The sequence below is a fragment of the Strigops habroptila genome, chromosome 4, assembly GCF_004027225.2.
Source record: "Strigops habroptila isolate Jane chromosome 4, bStrHab1.2.pri, whole genome shotgun sequence".
Classification (NCBI taxonomy): domain Eukaryota; kingdom Metazoa; phylum Chordata; class Aves; order Psittaciformes; family Psittacidae; genus Strigops; species Strigops habroptila.
The window spans coordinates 14270984-14295132 of NC_046358.1; positions in this window are offsets into that span (position 1 = coordinate 14270984).

Consider the following 24149-nt stretch of genomic DNA (forward strand, 5'->3'; position numbering starts at 1 on the left):
AGGCCACAGATTGCTGTCATGGACAACCGTAGTGTGCTAATAATGGCTTTTTATCTGCCCCCCAAAGGTTCACGATTACATTTCCGTGTCCATAAGCCAGCGGGGCTGCAGCCACCTGCCTGTCTCCTTTATATCTGGGTGTCCTGGGACTTTCCTCCAGCTCTCACTGGTGGGAGCAACCCAGAAAAAAATTCCCCAAAAGAAAATGGGCATTTTTGCTGCCAGAGCAGTTGGTGGGATGAGAGCTGGGGATGTCCCTGGGGCCATGGACACGGTGGAGAAGGACACAGCACTCAGAGGTGCCAGCAGCTGACATGATGCAACGTCAAGTCTTGGCTTGCAATGTGGAAGTTGATGCACATGAGCTTCTTCCCAGCCCTGCAGCACCGCTTTGCAGCCCGGTGCCTTCCCGACCTTGTGTAATGAGATGGAGAACAGCCACGGGAAGATGCTCTTGTGACTTACTTAAATCATGGACAACATTTGTTTCCTGAACTGAGAAAAAAATAGCTGTCTGGCCATTAAACTGAACAGACTTGTTTGGGTTTTTTTCTAAAATTTCCTACAGATTTCTTACAGAAGTGGTGACACTGATTACTTGTTACATCATTAATATTTAACAACTTGCCATAATAAAATATTTAAACACAAATATATTGATTTTCAGCACTTTAATACAGTTGCCGCACAAACAGGATTAGCAAGGTCTCATATGCAGTTCTTTAATTAAATCCATAAACCACACTTTTTTAATAAGCTTGTACACAAAACTTAGTTTTAAATAAATGATTTAAAATAGGGAGGATATTCAGGTGAACAGGAGGACAGGCAGGACCTGGGAGATTTAGGGTTGACCTGAGCATGTGTCAAGCTTGCTGGTGGGGAATCGTCCCCATTGTGGGACCTCAGTTGAGATTTTGGCCCCCTCCAAGTAGCTATCTAAATGTTGCCCTCAAGAAAGAAATAATAAGAGGCTTAGCTAGAAATACTAAGAGTTTAGGGTGAGTTTCTGTGTTTTGCTGCCTAGGGGGGATTAAAAGTCCCTGCTGATCCCTGCACAGTGGCTGATCAATCCTGAAGCACAAGAGCAAGTATTTTTTCCCTAGTATTTACTACTGACAGTGATGCCAAGCATCCCTGCAGCCCCCAGCCCTCCATGGGTTGTGAAGGGCTGTTCTGAAGGGCTCTGGCAACTCTGTCATCTCCACAGAATGGCTTGGATGGGCTGTAGCAAAACGACATGAAGGACAGCAAAATAGCAAAATAACAAAGCAAAGTCCCACCACATTATATTCCTCTTTTGAAAGTATGTATGCAAAGTTTGCTTACAATGCCGGTCTCTGTCTCTCCAGAGGCTCCTTGGATAACTGTTATGATTGGCACAAGTTTTGAAGCCGATTACAGGTTGTTGTGGGCTTTTTACATTGCTTGTGTGGTTTCTGTAGGAAGAGAAGCTGGAAACAGCAGTGGATACATCCCACGGGGCTGAGATGCGTGACACATTGGCTATTTGCCTGCTGGGGAAACCAGTCTCAGAAAATAATTAAATAGTGTTGCTGGAAGAGCCTGATTAAGAGAGACAAACCATTGCTCTTTCAACAAAAAGGTTCGATACAGACTTTTTTGGTTCAGACTTGTTGAAAGCAGAATTAAATGGTTAAAATGAAAACCCAGCAGCTCATCCATGTCTTGGTATACACTATTTGTGGGCGCCCTGCTCTGTGTGCAAGGGAGCAGGGTTCTGTCTGGCCAAACCCCCACGAGTGCTGGGGCCTGAGGGGATGCTCTGCCCCAGGACTGAGATTTAATAGTCAGTAATCTGGAGAAGTGTTGGTGTATTTTTTCCTTGCAAAGTATTAGTAAGAGAAGATGAAAATATCATTTGTATATGATTATAATGTTACATTATCAATACACACATGTTTATATACACATCTAGTTATACAGTTATGTTATTACTCTACAGCAGATGCCAGATGTTCCCTGTTTATCATCTCTCTCTTGTCACACCATGGCCATGCCCAGCTGGTGTTGCCCGGTGGGAAGGGCAGTGCCACTGGCACCTTATCTTGGGTATCACTTGTGCATGTTGGAGTTGGGTGTTGTGTGGGGACATTGCTTGTACAGCACCCACCGCCATCACCTCGTGGTACTCCACAGCTGCTGATGTGTTGCAGTAGACTGGATGGTTTCACATGAGAACCGGCCTAAAGAAAAAGTAAAAAAGGTTGTGGGTTCACGGGGTAATCCCACTGGAGAGATGCGGGAGAGGGAAGGGTACCCTGGGCAGGGATGGTGGAAAAGAGAGTGCACCCTTTGCCTCCTGGGAAGGAGAAAAGGACCGGCAGGGAAGCAGGGGCTGAAGCTCTTCCTCTCCTTATGACTCTGCAGTGCTTTGGGCCATGGCTGAGCAGCAAGTCATGGTTGGGGGAGTGCTTTGGCTTTCAGAACAGAGTTCTTATATCAAGGTGGATCCAGAGGATGCCTCCAGGACATGTGTGCACAGGTGCATTAGCATTTTCCTTATTTATATATTTCATATAACAAAGACATCGGCTTCATACTTCCCTATGCACTGAGCTTCAGTTCTGTTTGTTTAAAGCATCACAATTTAGGGCACCATTTCCTTTGAGCATCTTGGTGTCCTGCCAAGCAGCCCTATGAGCAGAGGCTCCCTTTGGACCGCCAACAGGGAGATGAAATAAATTTCAAGTGTAACTGGCAGAGCTCATTACAGGTTTGCAGGCAGCCTGGAGTGGGGCCTCTCGAGCTGCTCCCACTCATTGGTGCATGGCATGGTGTGGGATTTGCCAGAAGTTGAGCAGAGGCTATTCACAGGTCACTCTTTCTTTTCCCTTAAGGATGAATCCCACAGCCTCAGGATTAAGTGCCTCGGTGCTGTCCTACTGGTCCTGCTGTCCCAGGGGAGATGCTCAAATATTTTGCTGGAAGTCCCAGTTTTCCATGGCAACATAGAAAAAGCATTGTCTGCTTGGCATCTTCCCTGGGAGCACCTAGAGAAGAGGCACCAAAACTCATCGAAACAATTAGTTTTACGCCCAGACGTGGGTCAGTCCTGAAACAGAGGTGACCAAAGGGCAAGTGGGTCTGGGGCAGCGGCTGTAGGTGCCCATGGGCATGGGTGGTCTTGGTGTTTGAGACTGGGTGCTGTGTTGGCTCTGGCTGACCTGGCTGGAAGGTGTGGACTTGGGACCACCCGGGATTGAGGTCTTGCTCCAGCTTCCCTCCTCCCTCCCTCAGCTTCAAGCAAACAGGGCTCAGTGGGAATATTTGTTGTTGCTGTGTTTGGTTTTTTTGCCTTTGCACTTCTGCAGCTTAAAAATGCTGAAACTAATTTAGCCTCCTGCATTTATTTTTACAAAGTTCCTGTGTGCCCAGACTGCTTTGCCAATTACCTTCAGCTCAGGGACATATTTTCCTGCTTAATTAAAGGAAACAACAACAAAGCAGCCTGAGGCAGCCTGGACTGGAGCAGTGTGAGCGGCGTTGGGGCAGTCCGGACTCACTGCCCCTTCCTGCCTGCCTGGGGGCTACATGGGCTGGACCAGTGCCCACTGGAGTCTGGGGACCTGCTCCAGGGTGCAGGCATCAAGGTGATCATGCCTGAAGGGTGCTCATGGAGGGGGATTTAGATTTTGCTCAGAGTGTGACCTAAGGACTGGCTTGTACCCATGGCTTAAGCTCCCAAAGCTCTTCCTGGATGCTGTGATTTTCTTTTAGCATTTTCTATTCCAACTGTGTGTACCTTGGAGGAAATTCTTAGCCAGCCCTTTGAACCCCACTAATATCTTCCCATATTGCATCATAATATCATTAGAAAAATGATCTTCTAGTATAACCAAGTGGCTTTACATCTACGTGGATGCCCCAGAAGAGTCCCCTGGCGATTTCTGATAAATTACGCATTTGTTTTCCTCTTTGCATTGCAGTGCTTAGCTTCGTGCAACAGCCAGCTTGGGGGGAGGAAAAAAGAACAGAAAGAGGAAGCAAAACCATATTGTCATTGTTCATCAAGCTGCTATGACTTATTTTTACTGTAAGAATTATGTTTCTATTGGAAATGGAGTGATACGGTAGTTGCTAGCAGGAACAGAGCAAGTTCACGGCTTGTTTGAGGCTGAGCAGTAAACACAAGAGTTTGCATCCCTGTGGTGTGACTGCCTGTACGGTGTTGCAAGGGCAGGAAGGTCAGACTATTTGCAGAAGGGACATCTCAGGCCTTTGCATGGCACAAGGCAGATAGCAATGACCCACACCAAAATAGAATCATAGAGCCACAGAATGGTTTGGGTTGGAAGGGACCTTTAAAGGCCATCTAGTCCAACCTTCCTGCCACGGGAAAGGACACCTTCCACCAGGCCAGGTTGCTCCAAGCCCTGTCCAATCTAGCCTTGAACACTGCCAGGGATGGGACAGCCACAGCTTCTCTGGTCAACCTGTGCCAGTGTCTGACCACCCTCACAGTCAAAAACTTCTTCTTAATATCTAATCTAAATCTCCCCTCTGCCAATTTAAAGCCATTCCCCCTTGTCCTATCCCTACTTGCCCTTGTCAAAAGCCCCTCTCCAGCTTTCTTGTCAGCCCCTTTAGGCACCAGGAGCTGCTCTAAGGTCTCCACAGAGCCTTCCCTTCTCCAGGCTGAACAACTCCAGCTCTTTCAGCCTGTCTCAATGCGAGAGGTGCTCCAGCCCATGGAGACTCTTTGTGGCCTCCTCTGGACTTGCTCCAACAGGTCCACATTCTTCTTGTGCTGAGGACTCCAGAGTTGGATGCTGTACTCCTGGTGGGGTCTCACCAGAGTGCAGCGTGTGCCCAGTTAGCAAACTCTATTTAGACAAATATGCTATATTTATATCAAATAACTTGATTTGGGAATATACAAAGTTGTCTGTTCACCAGGAAAAAAAAAAAATAATCCCAGCCCCAAACAGAAAAAAACCCCCTAAACAACAACAGCAAAATTATAAGCAGGAAAAAGAAAAAGAGCAGCAACTGTACAAAATCACATCTTTAGACTCGTTGTGGCCAAGAACATCTTCTTGGTTTAATGTGATAATTTATAATCTGAAGGCAGAAGCCTCATGCAATTTGATTTACATGAGACAAGTCAGAAATAAATTTTATGAAGCTGGAGAACTCTGAAATGTCAAACACAAATGAATTGCCTCGAAGGAAAGGTGTTCTGGGACTTATGACCAGTACCTGCAACTCCCCATGGCCAGTCCAGAAGGCTGTTCAAGGCAGAATTAATTAGTTGTGCTGAGCAGTGTAAGTGCACAGATGGTGCTATGGGCATATAATATTTCCTTTATTATTATCTGCTAAATCTAGGTAAGTGAAGCCGAAATATATAAACCCAGAGGCAGCTTCACATCTCATATTGGTGGAATCAGTTTAAAGATAAGTAAGTGTTTTACATGAAGTGCAGTTTTTGAGATTCACTTATCCTTTCTCTATGCAACCAGGAAATGCAGATTCCAAGATATTTACCACAAGCAAGCTTTAAATTAAGTGCAGAGAAGAGCACAAGAAGGGTGCAATGAATGCTTCCCTTTTATAGTCTAAGCTTTTATTTCTGCAGGTCTTTCAGTATCTAATTTTGATGAAGTACCAGACTATCTTTTGCATTTGACTTTAGGCAAGTTATGTTTGCCATGGCCATGCTCTATGGAGTGACTGTAGAAATATGCAAAATAAATGTTATGAAAGCAACATGATTAAATTTTCTGACAGTGGTTGCCATGATGTTCAGAAATGCATGAAATGAATGAGAATTGTTCATTGCTTTGTCATCTATGCCAGGTTGCCAGGGAGAAAAAAAAAAAAGAATTGCTGAATATTAAAATAATTTTTCAATATGTTAGATAAATATCAGTACTCTTGAAGAGGTGTTTGAGCGGGCATGAGAAACATTTCAATTTAAATAAATGGAAAGCTTAATCAAATGGGTGTGCACAGGGCTGGCAAGGGAGGCTGGCTCACTATGAGTGTCCCACCATCCAGGAAGAAACATCCCAAACTAGCCTAGGCTCCAGTAACTTGAAGATTTTAAACCTAAAAATCTACTTTTAGCCACATCTCCATCGAAGAGTGGGGTGCTTGTACTCCTGCTGTCCATATGGGGACCTACATGGAAACCATGGGGGAGCAGGGGAAACCAACTAAAGCTCTTTGCCCTTCAGACTGCTATTTTGTGCTAAGCACATCCAAACATGTTGCGCATCTGTATTATTTTTTTTCCCATGAATAACCAGGAAAACCTCAAATGCATTAAAATCGAAAGTGAATTTTGAATGCAGCCCAATCTTTCATATGCAATCCTGTATCGTGTGTAATTTGCTTGGCCTGAAGCAGAGAAATGGCTGTTGTTGACTGCACCGAAAATAAGGAAAAGATAATGCCATGATTTTTTCTTTATTCTGGATGATGGATGTTAAGCTAACTAAAAACCCACGGTTTAACTGTCCTCAGGGGCTGAGACAGAGATCTGAAAAGCCCCAGGTGCTTTGCTGATATGGGAATAGCATACAGTCCCTGGGGCTGAAGGGGCATTGCCTGTACCAGGTTTGGGCAGCATCTTGAGAGGACCCTGGCCCTGACTCACAGGAGAGAGATGCTGCAGAAGCTTAAAATGTTGATAAGTAATGCAGGAGGAGGGAACAACTGCACAGAGAAGAAAATAACAGATCAAGCTCTGACTGCCATGTGTTTGGTGGCTAACTCATTTTTCTTCATTAAACAGCACCCAGCACTTGACATGTACATGCTTTTTCCACATGCAAGTTTTAGTAATTAATGAAGACTCATTTGCTAGGATATGAATAAATCAAGGCAGCGTGTCCCCTGACTCTGTCCGGGTAACACACACCAAACCAGCACAAGACACAGAGCCACTGTTCGCTTTGGTAGGCTTTGCACACAGCAAACATGGTTTATACCAACCTTTCATGGATCTCAAGCAGTTCTTGAAGCTCTTCTTGGAAGTACCCCACACCCCAAGTGTATCCCACACTCTGCAGAGCCCTGCAGAGCAGGGAGAGATGGCTGAGGACCATGCTGCTGCTCAGCACAGCATCAGCAGTGAGCAGGCTTCTCCCAGGAGAACGTATGCCACATACCTGGAAGTGTTCAAGGCCAGGTTGGATGGGGCTTTGATCAACCTGGTCTAGTGCAAGGTGTCCCTGCCTGTGGCAGGGGGATTGGAACTACATAATCTTTAAGGTCCCTTCCAACCCAAACAGTTCTATGAGTCTATGATTCTTCTCACCTGCACCTGCCTGTGCTGGGCAGTATGTTCTAAGTCACTTTTTAATGCAATAACTGGGGAGTGAAAGAGCTGATGGGGCTGAGCTATAGAAGCCAGGGCTGTGGAAGCCAGGGCTGTGGGGTAGCATGGAGCATGTGGAGGAAGAAGGTTGTTTCTGTTGGAGAGGCAGGGTTGCATTCCTTCCCTCGTATAGGCTGTGCAAAAACCCCTGCTTATTACTGGAAGCAGATTTGTTTTGCGCGGGGGTACTGATATATCTGTCTGATTTCCTGCTGTGCTCCAGGCAGTTGTTAATGGGCAGAAGTTTATTTGTTATGACTGGTAGTGTGCGACATTTTTTAATGACTCCTATAAAAGATTTAAGGAGAATGGAGATGAGAAAGGGAAAGCATATTGGTCTCAGATGCAAATCTCAGGCCTTACAGATTTCTGATATTGTTTTCCCTTTGGAGGGGAAATCATGATTGAATGTCCTCTGCAGCTTATTGTGGTTTTGCAATGAGTTTGAATCTGCTCCTTTTTTCTATTTCTTCATGCACAGTTTCACTTTACAAATGCAGTAAAATATCGTTTGCCTTTTCCTTTCTTCTGCCCTCTGCTCTGAAGCGGGAGGGACCAAGGCTGTGCAGGGATGGACCAGGGCATGGGACCATGCTGCATCCAGTGCGGTTCACCCCTAATAACTCAGTGGTTGCATTTTATTCCTGCTTCCCCCTGATCCAGGGAACTGACTTCCCTTGGGTGGTCATCTGGCTATGCAGATTGGTAATGAGCTCTTGTTCTCATTTGTAGCTTGCCAACAGAGAGGGAATTCATGTAAATAGATCAAATATCACTTGCAGATCTGGAAATTCTGTGTTGGGAAGCAAAATTTTTTGAGGTTATGGAAATTTTTGCTGACGCCTCAGCGTGTGATTGTGAGCTGCTTTGCTCTGGTGTTGCTGCTGTGAGGATTCCACTTTGCTCACCTCCTGCCTCCCGCCACCTCCTTCAGAGGGTGCTTCCCTCTCATTTAAGGAGACAAATGGCTTACTTTTGCTAGAGCAGTTTTTTATTAAAGTAGAATATCCAGGTAATAAATTATGAAAATCTTGAGCAAGCTTTTTCCTTCCAGTGAGATACTTGAGCATTAAAAAAAAGCTTAACTTGCAAAGTTACCTTGACATTTTAATTTTTGCATACCTAATAAAGCATGGCCTCTTCAACTAAAAAGTAGGGATTTTTCATGGAATACTACCTTTTTCATTACTGCATACATCTTCAATTTAATTTGGCATGAGACGCATCAACCTTGGCTTTCGAGACAAGGTTAGATCCTGCAGAGGATGAAAATGACTTCTTTTACACACACTTTTTTTTTGGTCATTTGCTACTCTACTGGGTGCAGGCCTTGAAAGAACACAGGAACAGGAGTTGTATCTTACATGCTTTGCCATGGAATTATTAAAGGAGATGGAATTTCTGCCTCTGATGGTATGCTCCCCCCCAGCCTGAGCTTTATTTCCTGTAACCCTGCTCAAGTGATAACTACTGGTGGTGGTGGTAATGGATGTTTCTGGTTTTGATGGCTGCATCTGATTTAAAGTGGGTTTGGGAGAGACAGATAACAACACAATAGCCAAGGGCTAATTTGGGCAATGCACTCCCCTAACCATAATGCTGGTCAAGGTCTGACTTAAGCTGAGTTTGGAAGAAGATATCTCTAATTGGTATGTAAATATGACTGCGAGTCAATTATCTCACTCTATCGTCAGTGACAGTCCAGGTCTGTGGAGCTCTCCTACATGGCCACAGCTGCAAGCCAGGATCTCCCCTGGATCAGGGACACCTCTCAACATTACTCCTTGAGGTTGAGAGAATCCTTATTGTGTCAGATATTTGGTAAGTGAATTGGGAATGCATGCTGAAACTTTGAAATCTTAGCTAAGTGATATCAAGGATTGATTGTGCACATGTAACCCTTTAGAAATAAACCATTGGACCAAGTCTCGGCTAAGTCTGGATCCAGACACACCTCAACTCCTCTCTGAGAAGGAGTTTAGAACACAAGAGTTCCTTTCTGAACCTCATGACCCAATGGAAGGATCTTTCTGACAGTTCTGTCTGACCCTGTCCTCTATGGAGTAAACCTCAAGTGCACCTCATCATCAAATCTCGTTAAACCACTGTCACATTTAGTATCAAACTTTATTAAATTGCTGTTTTATATCAATAAACATGTTGCTACTTCTCTCTCTCTTATGAGTGAAGTGTGTCTCTCCATTCATGACAAACTGATGCAGTGGCAGGATGGCCCGTCATGTCACCGGTTACTTACAGAGGCACCGAGCGAATCCAAGCCCCAGCTCCTCATGAGAATAGACTTGAGACAACTGACATGATTGGGAAGCCATTGGAGAGCACCTGAAAGTAACTGACAGCCACAAAAAGGATGGAAAAGAGGAAGAACTTAGCTGCGAGGTGCCAGGAGATAATGCTCAAAATGCTCATAAGTAACTCCCTAAATGAGTGGAATTCCCACACTGTGGATTGCAGGCTGCAGCCCTGACACAGGCTGGGAGTGCACCAGATGGAAAACCAAATCTGCACCCCTGGGATGGGATCATGAAGTAACACATGTGAAATAGAAAACCAGCAACTAGACCAAAACTGAAGAAATTTAAAACCCTGTGAACAGAACATCGAAAGTGTGGCATGACAGTCGGAGGAGTGTGTGAGGACCGTGCTCTCCTTCGGCTCCAGCCCGACCCCAGCCCGGGGCAGATCAGGGGCTGCAGCGTGGGTGCACCGCGCACCCTCTGCCACCCCAAAACCACCAACGTGCTGCAAGGGGAGATCCCTGCTGTGGCTCTGGATGGGGTGTCCGAAGTCACAGCTGATGTGGAGAAACGACAAATTACCTTCAGGACCCGCTCCCCACATAACCCACCAGCCCGGCCAGCTAGGCAACGGGGTGGGAGGTGGGAATTAGCGATTGACTATCAGCACCTAAATGCCAATACAGCCCCATTGGCATCAGCTGTGCCAAACAATGTGAATTTAACAGGTTCTTTGCCAGCAGCTTCACACCCATGGGTGGAGGCAGTAGGTGTAGAAGATGTATTCTTTATGGTTCCCTTGAAAAAGCAGTACAAAGAGAAGTTTGCTTTTGCTTAGGAGGGAATACAGGTACGTTTAATGTACTGGTATGCATGATCTGAATGGTGCACAGCTGGAATCAGTGCAGACTGATCATGGGAGCAACTCTATGTGAGAAAATACCCCATGCAGGATATTTATAGCAAATATCCCTCAAAGGATATAGTCTTAGAGAAGAGCAGTAAAAAAGTTTAGGAAAAGGCTATGAAGTAAAAAAAAAATAAGGAGATTTTTCCTCTAGAATTTCTTCACAGCTGCTTGGATTTTAAAAGCAGTCATATCATGCTTAATATCCATCAGTGGATCTATTTTTCCTGAGTTTGTCTAGGCCTTTTGAAACTACTTATAATTTGGTTCCTGCAATAGACTTTGGGGGAGTGAATTCCACGACTTAATTATGTACTATGTGATTAACTCCCCCTTAAGCTTTATTTTCAGCTTACTGCCTAATAATGTCGCAAGATAACCCATAACCTGTATAATGAAAAATTGCTCTTGCTCTTTGTGTCTCCCAAGCCCCAGAGCTTATCTTCCTGTTCTGTCACATCCCATCCCCAGAGCATTCATTTCGCAGGATGAACAAAGATGGTCTGTTTGGGCAGAAGCTGTGCACTGTAGCTGAGCATCTCTGATGTACATCTCCGTATACCTTTGCCTCCCCTGCCTCCTCTTTGGGGCACCAGACACACGCCAGTGGTTCAGGGACCCGTGCTTTTCACATGTGCATTGTTTAGGCTGATGAACACTATGTACCCTCAGCTTTCCTCTTGGCAAGTTGTTCTGTACTGAGAAATGTTTTGTTCATGAACTTCCGTGTTGACAGTGACTAATTTCGGTAGTTTTATTACGTTAGCAAATTTTCCCCCCTTGAACATCTTGCCTGAAGCATTAATGATGATCCTGAATGGCTTTAAACTGACAGAGGGGAGATTTAGATTAGATATTAGGCAGAAGTTCTTCCCTGTGAGGGTGGCAAGGCCCTGGCACAAGTTGCCCAGAGAAGCTGTGGCTGCCCCATCCCTGGCAGTGTTCAAGGCCAGGTTGGATGGGGCTTTGAGCAGCCTGGTCTGGTGAGACGTCTCCCTGCCCATGGCAGGGGGTTGAAGTAAATGATCTTTAAGGTCCTTTCCAGCCCAAACCATTCTGTGATTCTATGCATGAGCTTGCTCCCCTGCACATGAACTCCTGGCTCTCTTGCCCTGTGTGATTTCCCCCTTGTTCGCATACTGCTTGTCCTCTTCTCCCTGCAAAATGACGCAGCAGAGACACTTCCCTCTTGTCCTACAACAGGATCTTTTCTTCAAAGCTCTTGTTGAAAAATGCTTTTAATGCCCATTATGCTACACTGACCAACCCACCTTTATGCACGATGATGTTGGCTTTATCAAGAGGCTGCAACAGACTTTTGAGGTATGACTTTATCTATGAACCTATTCATTTATTCTCTTTTTTTAACAGCTTAATTTTTCTTGGTTCATTTTCCCCACGTTCCTTATTTGCCAGCAGTTTACCCACTGTGACCCAATATTGTTTGGCTTATGTCACCTATGGCAGTAAAATTTTATAACTCAGATGAATTATCTCTCATTATATATGTCTTTTGAGCATTGGGTTGGTTCCTTTGCAATGTGAGATCTGCAATTGCTCTGACTGAGAACTTACTTAAAGCCTATCTCGATACATTTTTGGGATTTCTAACGGATGCGCCTCAGGCTCTGATTTTGTTGACTTCAGTGAGGTTAGAATTAGGCCAGGAGGTATTTTCTCAAGCTGTTTCAAGATAAAGGCAGTTAGCTCATTTCTGCCCTCTGTTTTTTTCATAAACATTTTGCAGCGTTTCACAAATACAATACAGAGCTCAATTATGGCCTTCTACATTATAGTTGTAATTGGATTCACAAATCCAATTATGGCAGTTTATGGTGAGCACAACTTGAGCACAGATTTCTCTTTTTCATCATTTTTCCACTTTCTATCCTCCATATCCCGCAGTCTGACACTGCTGGATGAGGGGCACAAGTAGAAAGACTAGGCAGATGACAAGCTGCTGAGCTGAGATATTATCTCTTGAAGGAATGAGCTGATTTCTACAAGTTGGCTTCCTCTCACAACCCAGACCTTGAAACTGGAGCAAGCTGGGAGTATGGTACAAAGTGTTTATGAAGCTTTTTGCTGTGGAGGTGGATAATGTATATGGGCCAGATGACAGTTTAGGAGCACACATCCATCCTGTAAGCAGATATCTGAGGAGTTTTACATACATGCAATAGCCTGGGTGCCAGAGACCACTGCTGTGAATACATCAGAGCACAAAGCCAATGGAGACCAGTGCCCATGAGCAGATTGATTTCCATCCTCAGGTAACTTGCATCCTGGGCTGCCCACAGAAACAGTGGTTGCAAGTTTTGCTGACTTCAAGATGATGGCCACATCAGCTCCACTGGAAACGGTCTTGGTGGCTAAATTTCCAGAAATGTGTAGGAATTAGAAAGACATCCCCAAGAAGAATGGGTGCACCCACCCTTGGATACCATCTACCTTGAGATGAGCCCATTTCAATACAGTAAAGCTGAAATGTTTGGGGGTTTTTGTTAGAGACAAAACTGCTGGAAACAGCATGCCTGTGGATAATAAGTGAGATTCCCAGGTGAAAATTCAGAGGGTTTTTTGTCATCTGAGCAATGGGTCTGTTGGAACAGATCAAATCTGGGTACCTAAATCACATGCAGTAAGGTCCTAAAGTGGCAAAGAGATGTTTGTCTGTATTCTTATTTCAGTATAAATATTGGCGTCTTCCATCTCCCACAGAACACCATGCAGGTTGTTCCTGTGGCTCTGCATTGCTTTGATGCTTCTCTTGAGCCTGAGCCTAAGCATGTGGCTCGGTAGCTCTTCGTGCATTGTTAGTGCTGCTGCGTTGCACCGGGCAGAGTTTGTGTCATACTGAGAAATCTTCTCTCTTTTGCTCAAACAGTTGGTACACCTTCTGCTGAAGACTTGAGGGATTGACTTGCAATTTTTCTTCTGGGTTTTCATCTTGTTTAATTGAAATCCAAAATAATGACCGAAACCCCAGTACTTCATAGTATAATATATATAAAATATATAATATATATAATGAAGATACTCCATGTGCAGTCCTAAGACTGTTTTCAGATGCTTTTATAAAATACATTAGGTAAAAATCTCAAACCCAACCAACCTAACCATCCAAACAACCTCAAAAAGGTGTTAGTAATCCTTTTAGGTGCGCATTTTTCCTGTGCTTGTTGAGTGTTGAGGAGGGCCACGAGTATGATAAGGGGGCTGGAGTACCTACCGTATGAAGACAGGCTGAGAAAGTTGGGGCTGTTCAGTCTGGAGAAAAGAAGGCTGTGTGGAGACCTCATAGCAGCCTGCCAGTATCTGAAGGGGGCCTATAACGATGCTGGGGAGGGACTCTTCCTTAGGGACTGTAGTGGTAGGACAAGGGGTAATGGGTTCAAACTTAAACAGGGGAAGTTTAGATTAGATAAAAGGAAGAAGTTCTTTACAGTGAGGGTGGTGAGGCACTGGAATGGGTTGCCCAAGGAATTTGTGAATGCTCCATCCCTGGCGGTGTTCAAGGCCAGGTTGGACAGAGCCTTGGGCCACATGGTTTAGTGCGAGGTGTCCCTGCCCATAGCAGGGGGGTTGGAACTAGATGATCTTAAGGTCCTTTCCAACCCTAACTATTCTATGATTCTATGATTCTATAAGTGAGAACCCATGTGGTTACTTCAAACACTAAATTTTACTTTCTTTGCAGGGAATTATTATAATTTTGACAACAGTTACTTTGGAATTAGTTCATAAGTAGATGAGAAAAAATTATTTTGTTGTTGGCCTGCCAAGTGAACGGGAAATTTTACCCCAGCAAAAAGAAGTATCCCGTTTTACCCCACAATATCTTTAATGTTATAATATAACTGGGGAGAGTTTTCCCTGATTTCCCCCATTTTCCCACAGACTACTTTCAAGGAACAATATGTCAAAGTGATTGAGAAGCACTTTATATATATATATATACACACACACACATATCTGTATATACAGAGCTATCTAGCTCTAATAGTAGTAACTCAAAGTCAAAGAGAAAGAGAGAAGAAGATGAAAGAATTCTCTTTATTTTATTCTTTTTCTACAGGGAGAAAATACAACCTCAGGATTGTACTCCCCAGCAAAAGCACTTCTGAATTCCCTAGCTGAGGAATGGAGATTTAGTACTCAGGAAGTACAAACAAATTTCCACAAAATGTCAAACAAGGAGATGATCTCTCTCCCCAGAAGACTACTTCTGAAATATAAAACAAGAGACAGAGGATAAATATATGTGCAGACAGTGGACGAAGTACACAGTTCAGAATTACACAGCTTCTGTGTATTTCTACGACCTGAATGCAGCAGCAAGCTGCTGGGAAGCCTTTCCTTTTCTTTAGCTTCCTCAACTGTATATGTATCTTTAATCCTATCATTCCACAATCATAAGATCAGAATCACAGAATGGTTTGGGTTGGAAGGGACCTTAAAGCTCATCTGCTGCCAACCCCCTGCCATAAGCAGGGACATCTTCCACTAGACCAGGTTGCTCAAAGCCCCGTCCAACCTGGCCTTGAACACTGCCAGGGATGGGGCAGCCACAGCTTCCCTGGGCAACCTGTGCCAGTGCCTCAGCACCTTCACAGGGAAGACCTTCTTTTGAATATCTAATATAAATTTAACCTAGTTTGCTGCAGTCTGTTCTGAAACAGGAATTTTGGGCTTTGCCATGGCTATTGCTGTGGCATCCGAGGACTGCACAGGCAGGTGTGTGGAGCCACCTTTAGAGTGTTAAAAAGATTGGCCATGTGTTTTACTCCATTGTCAATCCTGCACAAGAAATTGAGTCCCCCAGGGAGTAATAGAATCTTGGAAGGGAAAGAGAAAACCACACATTTTCCTCCAGCACTTTTGAAACTTTTGAAAACACTTTATCTATCATATGCTACCTTTCAAGCTGTATAAACTCACAACATTGTTATTGCAATGGTCTTGGACCTTCAAGCAAGTTGGTACTGTTGCACTGAGTGCACTTACCAACAGAGGTGAAATACTGCTGAGGTGTTGCTCAGATGACCTCCTGCACAACCAAATGTAGTTGCATCTTCTGGGACACTGGAAAGAAATAGAATTTATTGCAAGAAAATTCAAAAAGCCAAAGGATCTTGTGAGGTTTGGAGCAAAAATACTGATTACAAACCCCACCTTTCTACTGACACGAATTTCTTCTTGGGTAAGTCTGTTCTTCAGTCCAGGTGGCATATGGTAAACTGTCACTTGGGAAACAAGTTAACTGCAGAAAAAGTGGCTGCTGTCTATTCGTATTCTGAGAATAGTTCATAAATCATAGAATGGATAATTCAGTTGCTATTAGTCTGAATTTCGCATGTCATTTGACCACTCTGAAGTAAGATGATTGTACTTGGGTGAAAATAGAGAAAGGAAGAACAAAGTCTGGTCCCAGGGGACAGGGTAGCACCCTTGGGTGTGCATCGTGGGCAGTGCTGGTGGGGTGATGGCACTCATGGGCATGATGAGCACAGCAGCCCGGCTCCAGCTCTGGCTCCACACACCTCTGTAGTTAATGCATCTGGAGGATGTCGTGTTTTTCTGACTGCAAGGTGAAGGTAGCAGAGGAGGAAATCCCCCTCCCATGTCCCTCATGCAAACACATGGCCATGCAGCGTGCAGCATGAGGGAACTACCTGTTTGCTGGGGCTGGCGACCGGCTCCCCGGACGTGCGGCTCTTGGGGTGGCGCGCTCTGATGCTGCTGCTGGTCAGGAAAGCAGCGCTGCTTTCATCAGCTGGGACTAAACCACTTCTGCCTTTGCTTTTTGTGTGGTGCTCGAGGCGTTTACAGATCCATTGGGAAGAGCGAGGGTAGAGCATAGCTGTCTCTGCCACTGCTTAGAAAGCACTATTGATTCCAGTGTATTATAGCCAGGGCAGGTCCTGACGCTCCTGGCAGGACTTATGGACATTTTCAAGTTTATGTTGGGTACATATCACAAGGGCTATAGCCTTGAGTTTTTACATCTGCATTTTAAGGTTTCATTTGCTTCCTTGGGCATTTTTCTTTTCAGTAATTTAGCCTTCTTATGTTGTTAATTCACTAAAAAGATCTTTTTTAAACCAGTGGTTGCATTATACCTCTATGCATACATGCTTATATAGAATTAATAAAACCTTGATTATGAACCATGAACTACGAGTGGGGTTTTGTTTGTACTGAGATTTGGGTGGAAATTTGTTTCTGTACTTCTTTTATCCAAATTATTTTTTTCTTTCGCCTTACTGCCATAAAAGATGCTATATACTGTGTGAGCAGTAATATTTAACTGTGACAGAGCAAATTAAAAAGGGATTTTCAGCTGTACATACAGCACAAATGAGGCACACAGTTCATCTACATCTTTGTAGGCAGCCACAGGGTTCTTAATATTTTTGGTTTAAATTATGCAAGTAAGAGTGCAAGACTGTTAAGGAGCAGCATTGGCTCATGAATTTTAGTTTCCCCGTTAGCTGCAGATTGTGAGGAGCCATCTCTGCCCAAACATACTAAAGCAGGCGTTTCTCCAGAATAAGCTGAGGAAAACAAACAAACCAGGCAATGAGCTGAAGCTTTATAAAATCTGCATTAATTTTGTAATTAAACATAAACAAGAAAAAGAAATGACAGGTTATTAATGCAGGTTTGGGGAAAGCAGCGCAGTTGGGAGCAGGGAACAGCTTGCAGTGAGAGGTTCAGGGGAAGGCTGTGGGCAGCAGGGGAGAAAATTAGGGGGTGCATGGATAGTGGGGTACAGAACATGGAGGAGCAGGCTGCGGGGTGGGGATGGCAGGCTGGGGGTTAGGGTGGGGACAGCAGTGGGGTGGTCTGGGGATACAAACTGGGGCAGCTATGGGCTCGTGAGGGAACAGTCTGGGGGTAGCAGTGGGGCTGTGGCTGGGTGGTGAGCTCACTGTGGTGGGGGATTCTGGAGGCAAAGATGGGCAGAGGAATGCTCCTACCCCACACCACCACCTGCCCTGCCCCATAACAGCATCAGCCACTCCATGAGCCCCTGCCATGGGGAGATGACAGACATCATGCCCCAGGAGGATCTGGTGGGGAATGAGGCATGAGCAGCAGTCACTCCCTGACCTGGACACCCTCAGTGGATGCGGGGGACCCCGTTCTGGCACTATATGGGGGTGCAGAGGAGTGTCCTGCCTATATCACCTCTCAGGCCAGCAATGAGGCGTCAAACAGGAGCCAGCAGACGCGTCTAGTTTGGAGCAAGAGGGCTCTGGCACAAATCCTGAAGTCTCCTGCTCAAAAATCTAAGAGCAGCATTAATACAGAGAATAAATGGGGCAGGAAAAGAAATTTCAGATATATGCCCTGAAACAACAAAGTGGTGGCCAACAAGACAGGCATCACGGCATGGCAGAAATAAACCTACATGAAAAAGAAAAAGTAATCAAAATGAAAGAGAAAAACAGCCCTATGTAGTCACTGAATTTATCCTCATTACCTTTGATTGCAAGTCAAAGCCCTGTTTTCCTGGGCATGGGTGCTTCTTCTGCAGTGGTAGTGGGATTTGCACTTCGGCAACACCCCACTGTGGATTGCAACTGGAGAAGCTTCACCAATATCCAATATCTGGAGCTACTGACTCCTTGTCTCCTGAAATGGCCCCACTTGTCTTTCAACCTCTCCTTTTTCTTATAAATGGCAACAAGAATGCTTTCTCTTGTGCTTTGCTCAGATGCTGAAAACTTCAGGAGAGCAGCTGTCTGTCTCTCTGTGCACGTACAATGGTGAAAGCGAAGGCCTTCTAAACCCGCGAGAGGCCTTCAGCTAAATCAGAAAATGCCTTGAACTCTTATTCTGCTGGGGAATGTTTTCCTTCCAGACCAGACTCCAGCATCCTCTCCTCTGCTGGCAGCGGGGATGAGTTTGCGCTTTGTGACACAGAAAGAAGGAGATGGATGAAGCTCAGCACAGCTAGAAATTGATAATGTAACTTCAAAGCACAGCCTAGCTTGCCACATCTCCCACCAAAACCAGAACAGGAAAGCAATACAGAGCTAGACTTACAGTAGGCATGAACAATGTGAGCAGGCAATATAAAATCCATTCTACTCCATAATATTCCACTCAATTTTATATAATAGTTGCCTTTCCCTTCCTGTCCATTACCCCTGTGCTGCCTGTCCTAGTTACACTGACCTATCTGCACCATATTGGAGGGCATCTGGAGGGATGTGGGGCTCCCTGGCACTTGCTTTTTTTTCTCCCACATGGCTCTATCTGCAGTGTTGCAGAGTTTAGTTCTTTCCTACAGCACCAGCTCACCAGTTCTTAAGATGTTGTGAGCTTTTTACTCCACAATGCTGCTTTTCAAAGGTTGCTCTAAATCCGAAGCAAACCCTCTGCTTGCAGCGTCAAGCTTTAAAACACAAATCCTAAAGACTTAGATTCCAGAAAGAAAACAGTAAGTCCCAAGAGTTACTGTTGGTTTTTTAGATCCCATGACTTCAAGCCAATTTCATGAACATTGGCAGTCTTTTGACCTAATTTCATACATTTAGATGTGGTTATATTTCTGACTTTATTTCTGAAGAGCAACACAGTATCTTTAGTTTCCTACCTTGAACCTGGATTTTTATGTTTGTAAGGATTTTAAAGGGAATTTACAGCAACACTAAGCTATTGCTTTTTGAAGTGGGGGATTTAGGGAGAAGTGAGCATAAAAGTATAGTTTGTGTTGGAAATCTGCATCCTACTTTAAAATGCAAGTCCATTTGATGTTTCAAAGTTCTGCAAAAGAGGAAACGTTAGAAACCTGTAGCATGACATGAAAGTAACTAGAAATATATACAAATCTAAAATAGAAATTACAAGTATAAAGGACAAAAGTATTTCTTAATGAGGGCTCCCAGTCTCCCTGGGTTACTGCCAATCTTCCAGATATGCTGTGAGCTGCCACTGCTGCACCCTTATCCTCCAGCTTCCAGCTGACAGTTCTCTTTATAAGGCAGTTTTCACCAACTATTGACCAATTATTGAGGCTTTGTGGGACCCATTTGTGTCTTGGAGCCAGTGCCTCGATCCATCTCCCGTAAAATCATCTTGTTTTCAAGCAATGATGGTGTCTAAGCAGCATGCTGTGCACTCATTGCCAAAAATGCTGGTGTGGAATAATATTCTTGTGGGGTCTGCAATAAAGCTGAATGTACAGAGGGTTAATGCTCTTTCCGGAGATGGGAAGCATCACAAGCTGTTGGCTGCTCACCACAGTGGGAGGAGCTCAGCCGTCAGGTCCCTCAGCTCAGCAGACATTTGCTGCCTGAACTTTTGCCGTTTTCCAGCTTTTCTAACCCTTTATCTGGGGTGGAAACCACCAGCCCACCTGCACAGACGCTGAAGGCGCAGGTGCCTGAAGAGATCTGCATCGCATTGGACAAAGCTCTTCCAGTCCAGCCGCAATGAAGCAAAATGGTGAAGTCCCCAAATGCTGGAGCTTCTTTGAGCTGGTGGTTGCTCTTTGAGACTGCCCTGAACTGGTGGGTGTCATGGCCAATATGGATGGCCAAATGTGATCAGGGAGGAAATTTAGCACCATCTTGTCACACCTGTTTTTCACTATTAAAGCTGATGTGACCGTGATGGAAGGGTAAATGAGCTCGAGTCCAGCCTGCTCATCAGCTCTCAAAGTTCATTATTTCTAGAATTAGGAGCTCCAGAGAGTTCATTGCAGATAAGTTTCTTTAGGAAGACAATGTCATCTGCTATTTTGCATTGTGGCTGCTGGAAAACATCTTTTAAAAAGACCATGTAATTTTTATAATCTTACTGCTCTGTGCCTTATCTTGTATGTAAAATGGTTTTGATAAGTCTTTAAAAAGACTTTGGTCTAGTAAAGACTTCAGAATTGTAAGTTACTGTCCTACACTGTGTCCTGGGTTCAGCTATAGCAGTCATTTTTCTCCTGCTTAGTAGCTGGTGCAGTGCTGTGTTTTTTAACTTTCAGCCTGGGAACAACGCTGATAACACCGATGTTTTTAGTTGTTGCTGAGTAATGTTTATTCCAACCAAGGACTTTCTCAGTCTCATGCTTTGCCAGGGAGGAGGGGAAGCCGGGAGGAAGCAGAGACAGGACACCTGACCCAAACTAGCCAAAGGGGTATTCCATACCACAGCACGTCATGCCCAGTATATAAACCGGGGGGAGTTACCCGGAAGGCCAGATCACTGCTCGGGTCGGGCTGGGTATCGGTCGGCGGGTGGTGAGCAATTGTATCCTCTCCCCTTGTTATTTCACTAATCGTTATTATCATTGGTGGTAGCAGTAGTGGTTTTGTGTTATACCTTAGTTGCGGGACTGCTCTTATCTCAACCCGTGGGAGTTACATTCTTCCCATTCTCCTCCCCATCCCTCCGGGAGCGGGGGGAGGAAGACGGGGGGGGGGAGGGGAGTGAGCGAGCGGCTGTGTGGTTCTGAGTTACCGGCTGGGCTCAAACCACGACAGTTCTTTTTGGCGCCCAACGTGGGGCACAAAAGGTTGAGATAACGACAGATCTGACCAGAGTGTGTTTAATCATATTTGTGATAAGTATTCATTGTTACTACTCGTCACAATGGTGATTATTTGGCTCTCAGACGTGTTGCGCTTGATCTCAGAGTTTCAGCATGTTGTACCTTACTTACAGCCACTATTTGCTGTTTTAGTGTTTATCGGCTGGGGGGCCTGGGCTAAGGTTCTTGTTTCACTGTACTTCATGGTAATGACTTGTAATACAATAGACTCATTGATCATGAAACTGGTCTGGTTTGTGCTTCCAGCGTGGCCATCACCACTATACATTGGGAGGTATATAATGAAATATTTTAGCAATTGCATATCTTTTTTTTTCTCCTCGGGGGGTAAACTTACGAAGGAAGCATTCTCTTTCACCCCCCCGTTCCCCCACCAGTCTATTTGCAACAGCAATTGAGAGTTCTGAAGGTTTTAGATGGCCTTTGAGTACCCTTGAAACCTGCCTGCTGATTGTGCTGGGGATCAGCATGTTGGCAAACATACGGAGTGTGTTTTACCCACGGCCATCCCGTCGTAGGAACATCCTAATTCGTTTAATGTCAAAAATTCAGCAGTATCAGGTTCGAATCTGGTCTAGGGTTAGACGACGATATAGGAGGACCACCAGGAGATTTTCCCTGAGGCTGGACAGTTATGAGTGGCAGGGTGTGTGGGATAGTATGGGCAAGTACCTAGGCCAGTGGGCCCCTCCAGTGCTTTGGAACTTCACCACTGAACAAGTGCAACATCCGGAAAAACTAGTAAAACACTTAAACGAGGTGTGCTGTCGTCCTGGTTATACCAGAGAGGGACAAATTTTGGCAACGTGCTGGGGCTTGGCCTATGCCTACAGAGCCCTGCTCAACACTATCCAGCACCTTCAAAGGGAAAAAAATGTCTCTGGATCTGATGGCAAAGCAACAGACAACGCAGCTATGCCAACTACAAGCACAGCAGCTACTCAGACCCTGACCACAACAGTCAACACAGCTACTCCAAGTACAGCAGCTACATCAACCCCAGTGACAAGCACAACAGCTACTCAAACCCTGACCACAACAGACAACGCAACTACTCCAACTTCAAATACAGCAGTTACACCAACCCCAGTGACAAGCACAACAGCTGCACCAACCCCAGCAATAGACATTGCAACCACTCCAATCCTAGTGGCAGACACTGCAGCCACACCAACCACAGTGACAAACACTGCAGCTAAACCAAATGTCCAGTTTGTGACAATGTCTGTTGCCCCTGTAAGCAAAAGCAGATGAAAGGCACAAAGAGCAACCCGCGAAGCGAAGAAAGATGAAGACCCAGTGCCATTACTATATGCAACAGCACCTGAACAAGAGTTACTACTACGTGGGTCAGAGGAAGAGGAAGAAGAAGAAGAGGTCACTTCTCGACCCCGGACCTCAACCGAACTACGGAATATGCGAAAAGATTTCACCCGTCTTCCAGGGGAGCACATTGTCACCTGGTTGCTCCGGTGCTGGGACAATGGGGCCGACGGTCATGAACTAGAAGGTAGGGAAGCCAAGCAGCTGGGATCACTTGCTAAGGAAGGAGGAATTGACAAAGCGATTGCAAGAGAGAAGCGAGCCCTCAGTCTTTGGAGGTGGCTCCTGGCAGCTGTGAAGGAAAGGTTTCCCTACAAAGGCGATATTACGAGTCGCTCAGCCAACTGGACCACGATAGAGAAAGGCATCCAGTCCCTGAGGGAATCAGCCATTATAGAGATGATCTATCGTAGGCCGGATTCCAGGAACACATCCGTAGACCCAGATGAAGTCGAATGTACACGACCCATGTGGCGGAAACTTACACAGAGTGCGCCATCATCATATGCCCACACATTGGCATCAATGACCTGGAATGACGGAGTATCACCAACAGTGGATTTCCTGATTCGTCAACTCCGAGAGTTCGAAGACAATCTCACCCCTTCCATCATTTCAGCTGTGGAAAAACTGTCCCAGGAGTTCAAACAATTGAGAGACGATTTATCCGATCTATCCAGCTCTCCACGCGTACCAACCCATGTCTCAGCTATTAACAGAAGGCGCCCTACTGCTCGAGAAAGCTCCAGGGGAGACTCGAGGTCGACCCCTTGGCTTTTGGAGTCGGGGATATAAAGGATTCGAGGCCAGCTACACTCCCACTGAAAAAGAGATACTGGCAGCCTATGAAGGGGTTCGAGCTGCCTCAGAAGTGATTGGAACTGAAGCGCAGCTCCTCCTGGCACCCCGGTTGCCTGTGCTGGGCTGGATGTTCAAAGGCAGGGTCTCCTCTACACATCATGCAACTGATGCTACATGGAGTAAGTAGGCCGCACTAATTACACAATGAGCTCGAATAGGAAATCCCAGTCGTCCAGGAATTCTAGAAGTCATCATGGACTGGCCAGAGGGCAAAGATTTTGGGATGTCACCAGAAGAGGAGGTGACGCGTGCTGAAGAGGCCCCACCATATAATGAACTGTCAGAGAGTGAAAAGCAATATGCCTTGTTTACTGATGGGTCCTGCCATATTGTGGGAAAGCATCGGAGATGGAAGGCAGCTGTGTGGAGTCCCCTGCGACAAGTTGCAGAAACTGCTGAGAGAGAGGGTGAATCGAGTCAGTTTGCAGAGGTGAAAGCCATCCAGCTGGCCTTGGACATTGCTGAACGAGAAAAATGGCCAGTACTTTATCTCTATACTGACTCATGGATGGTGGCAAATGCCCTGTGGGGGTGGTTGCAGCAATGGAAGCAGAGCAACTGGCATCGCAGAAGTAAACCCATCTGGGCTGCTGCATTGTGGCAAGATATCGCTGCTCGGGTGCAGAACCTGGTGGTGAAGGTACGCCACGTAGATGCTCACGTACCCAAGAGTCGGGCCACTGAGGAACACCAGAATAACCAGCAAGTGGATAAAGCTGCTAAGATTAAAGTGGCTCAGATGGACTTGGATTGGCAACATAAGGGTGAATTATTTTTAGCCCGGTGGGCCCATGACACCTCAGGCCATCAAGGCAGAGATGCAACATATAGGTGGGCTCGTGATCGAGGGGTGGACTTAACGATGGACACTATTGCCCAGGTTATTCACGAATG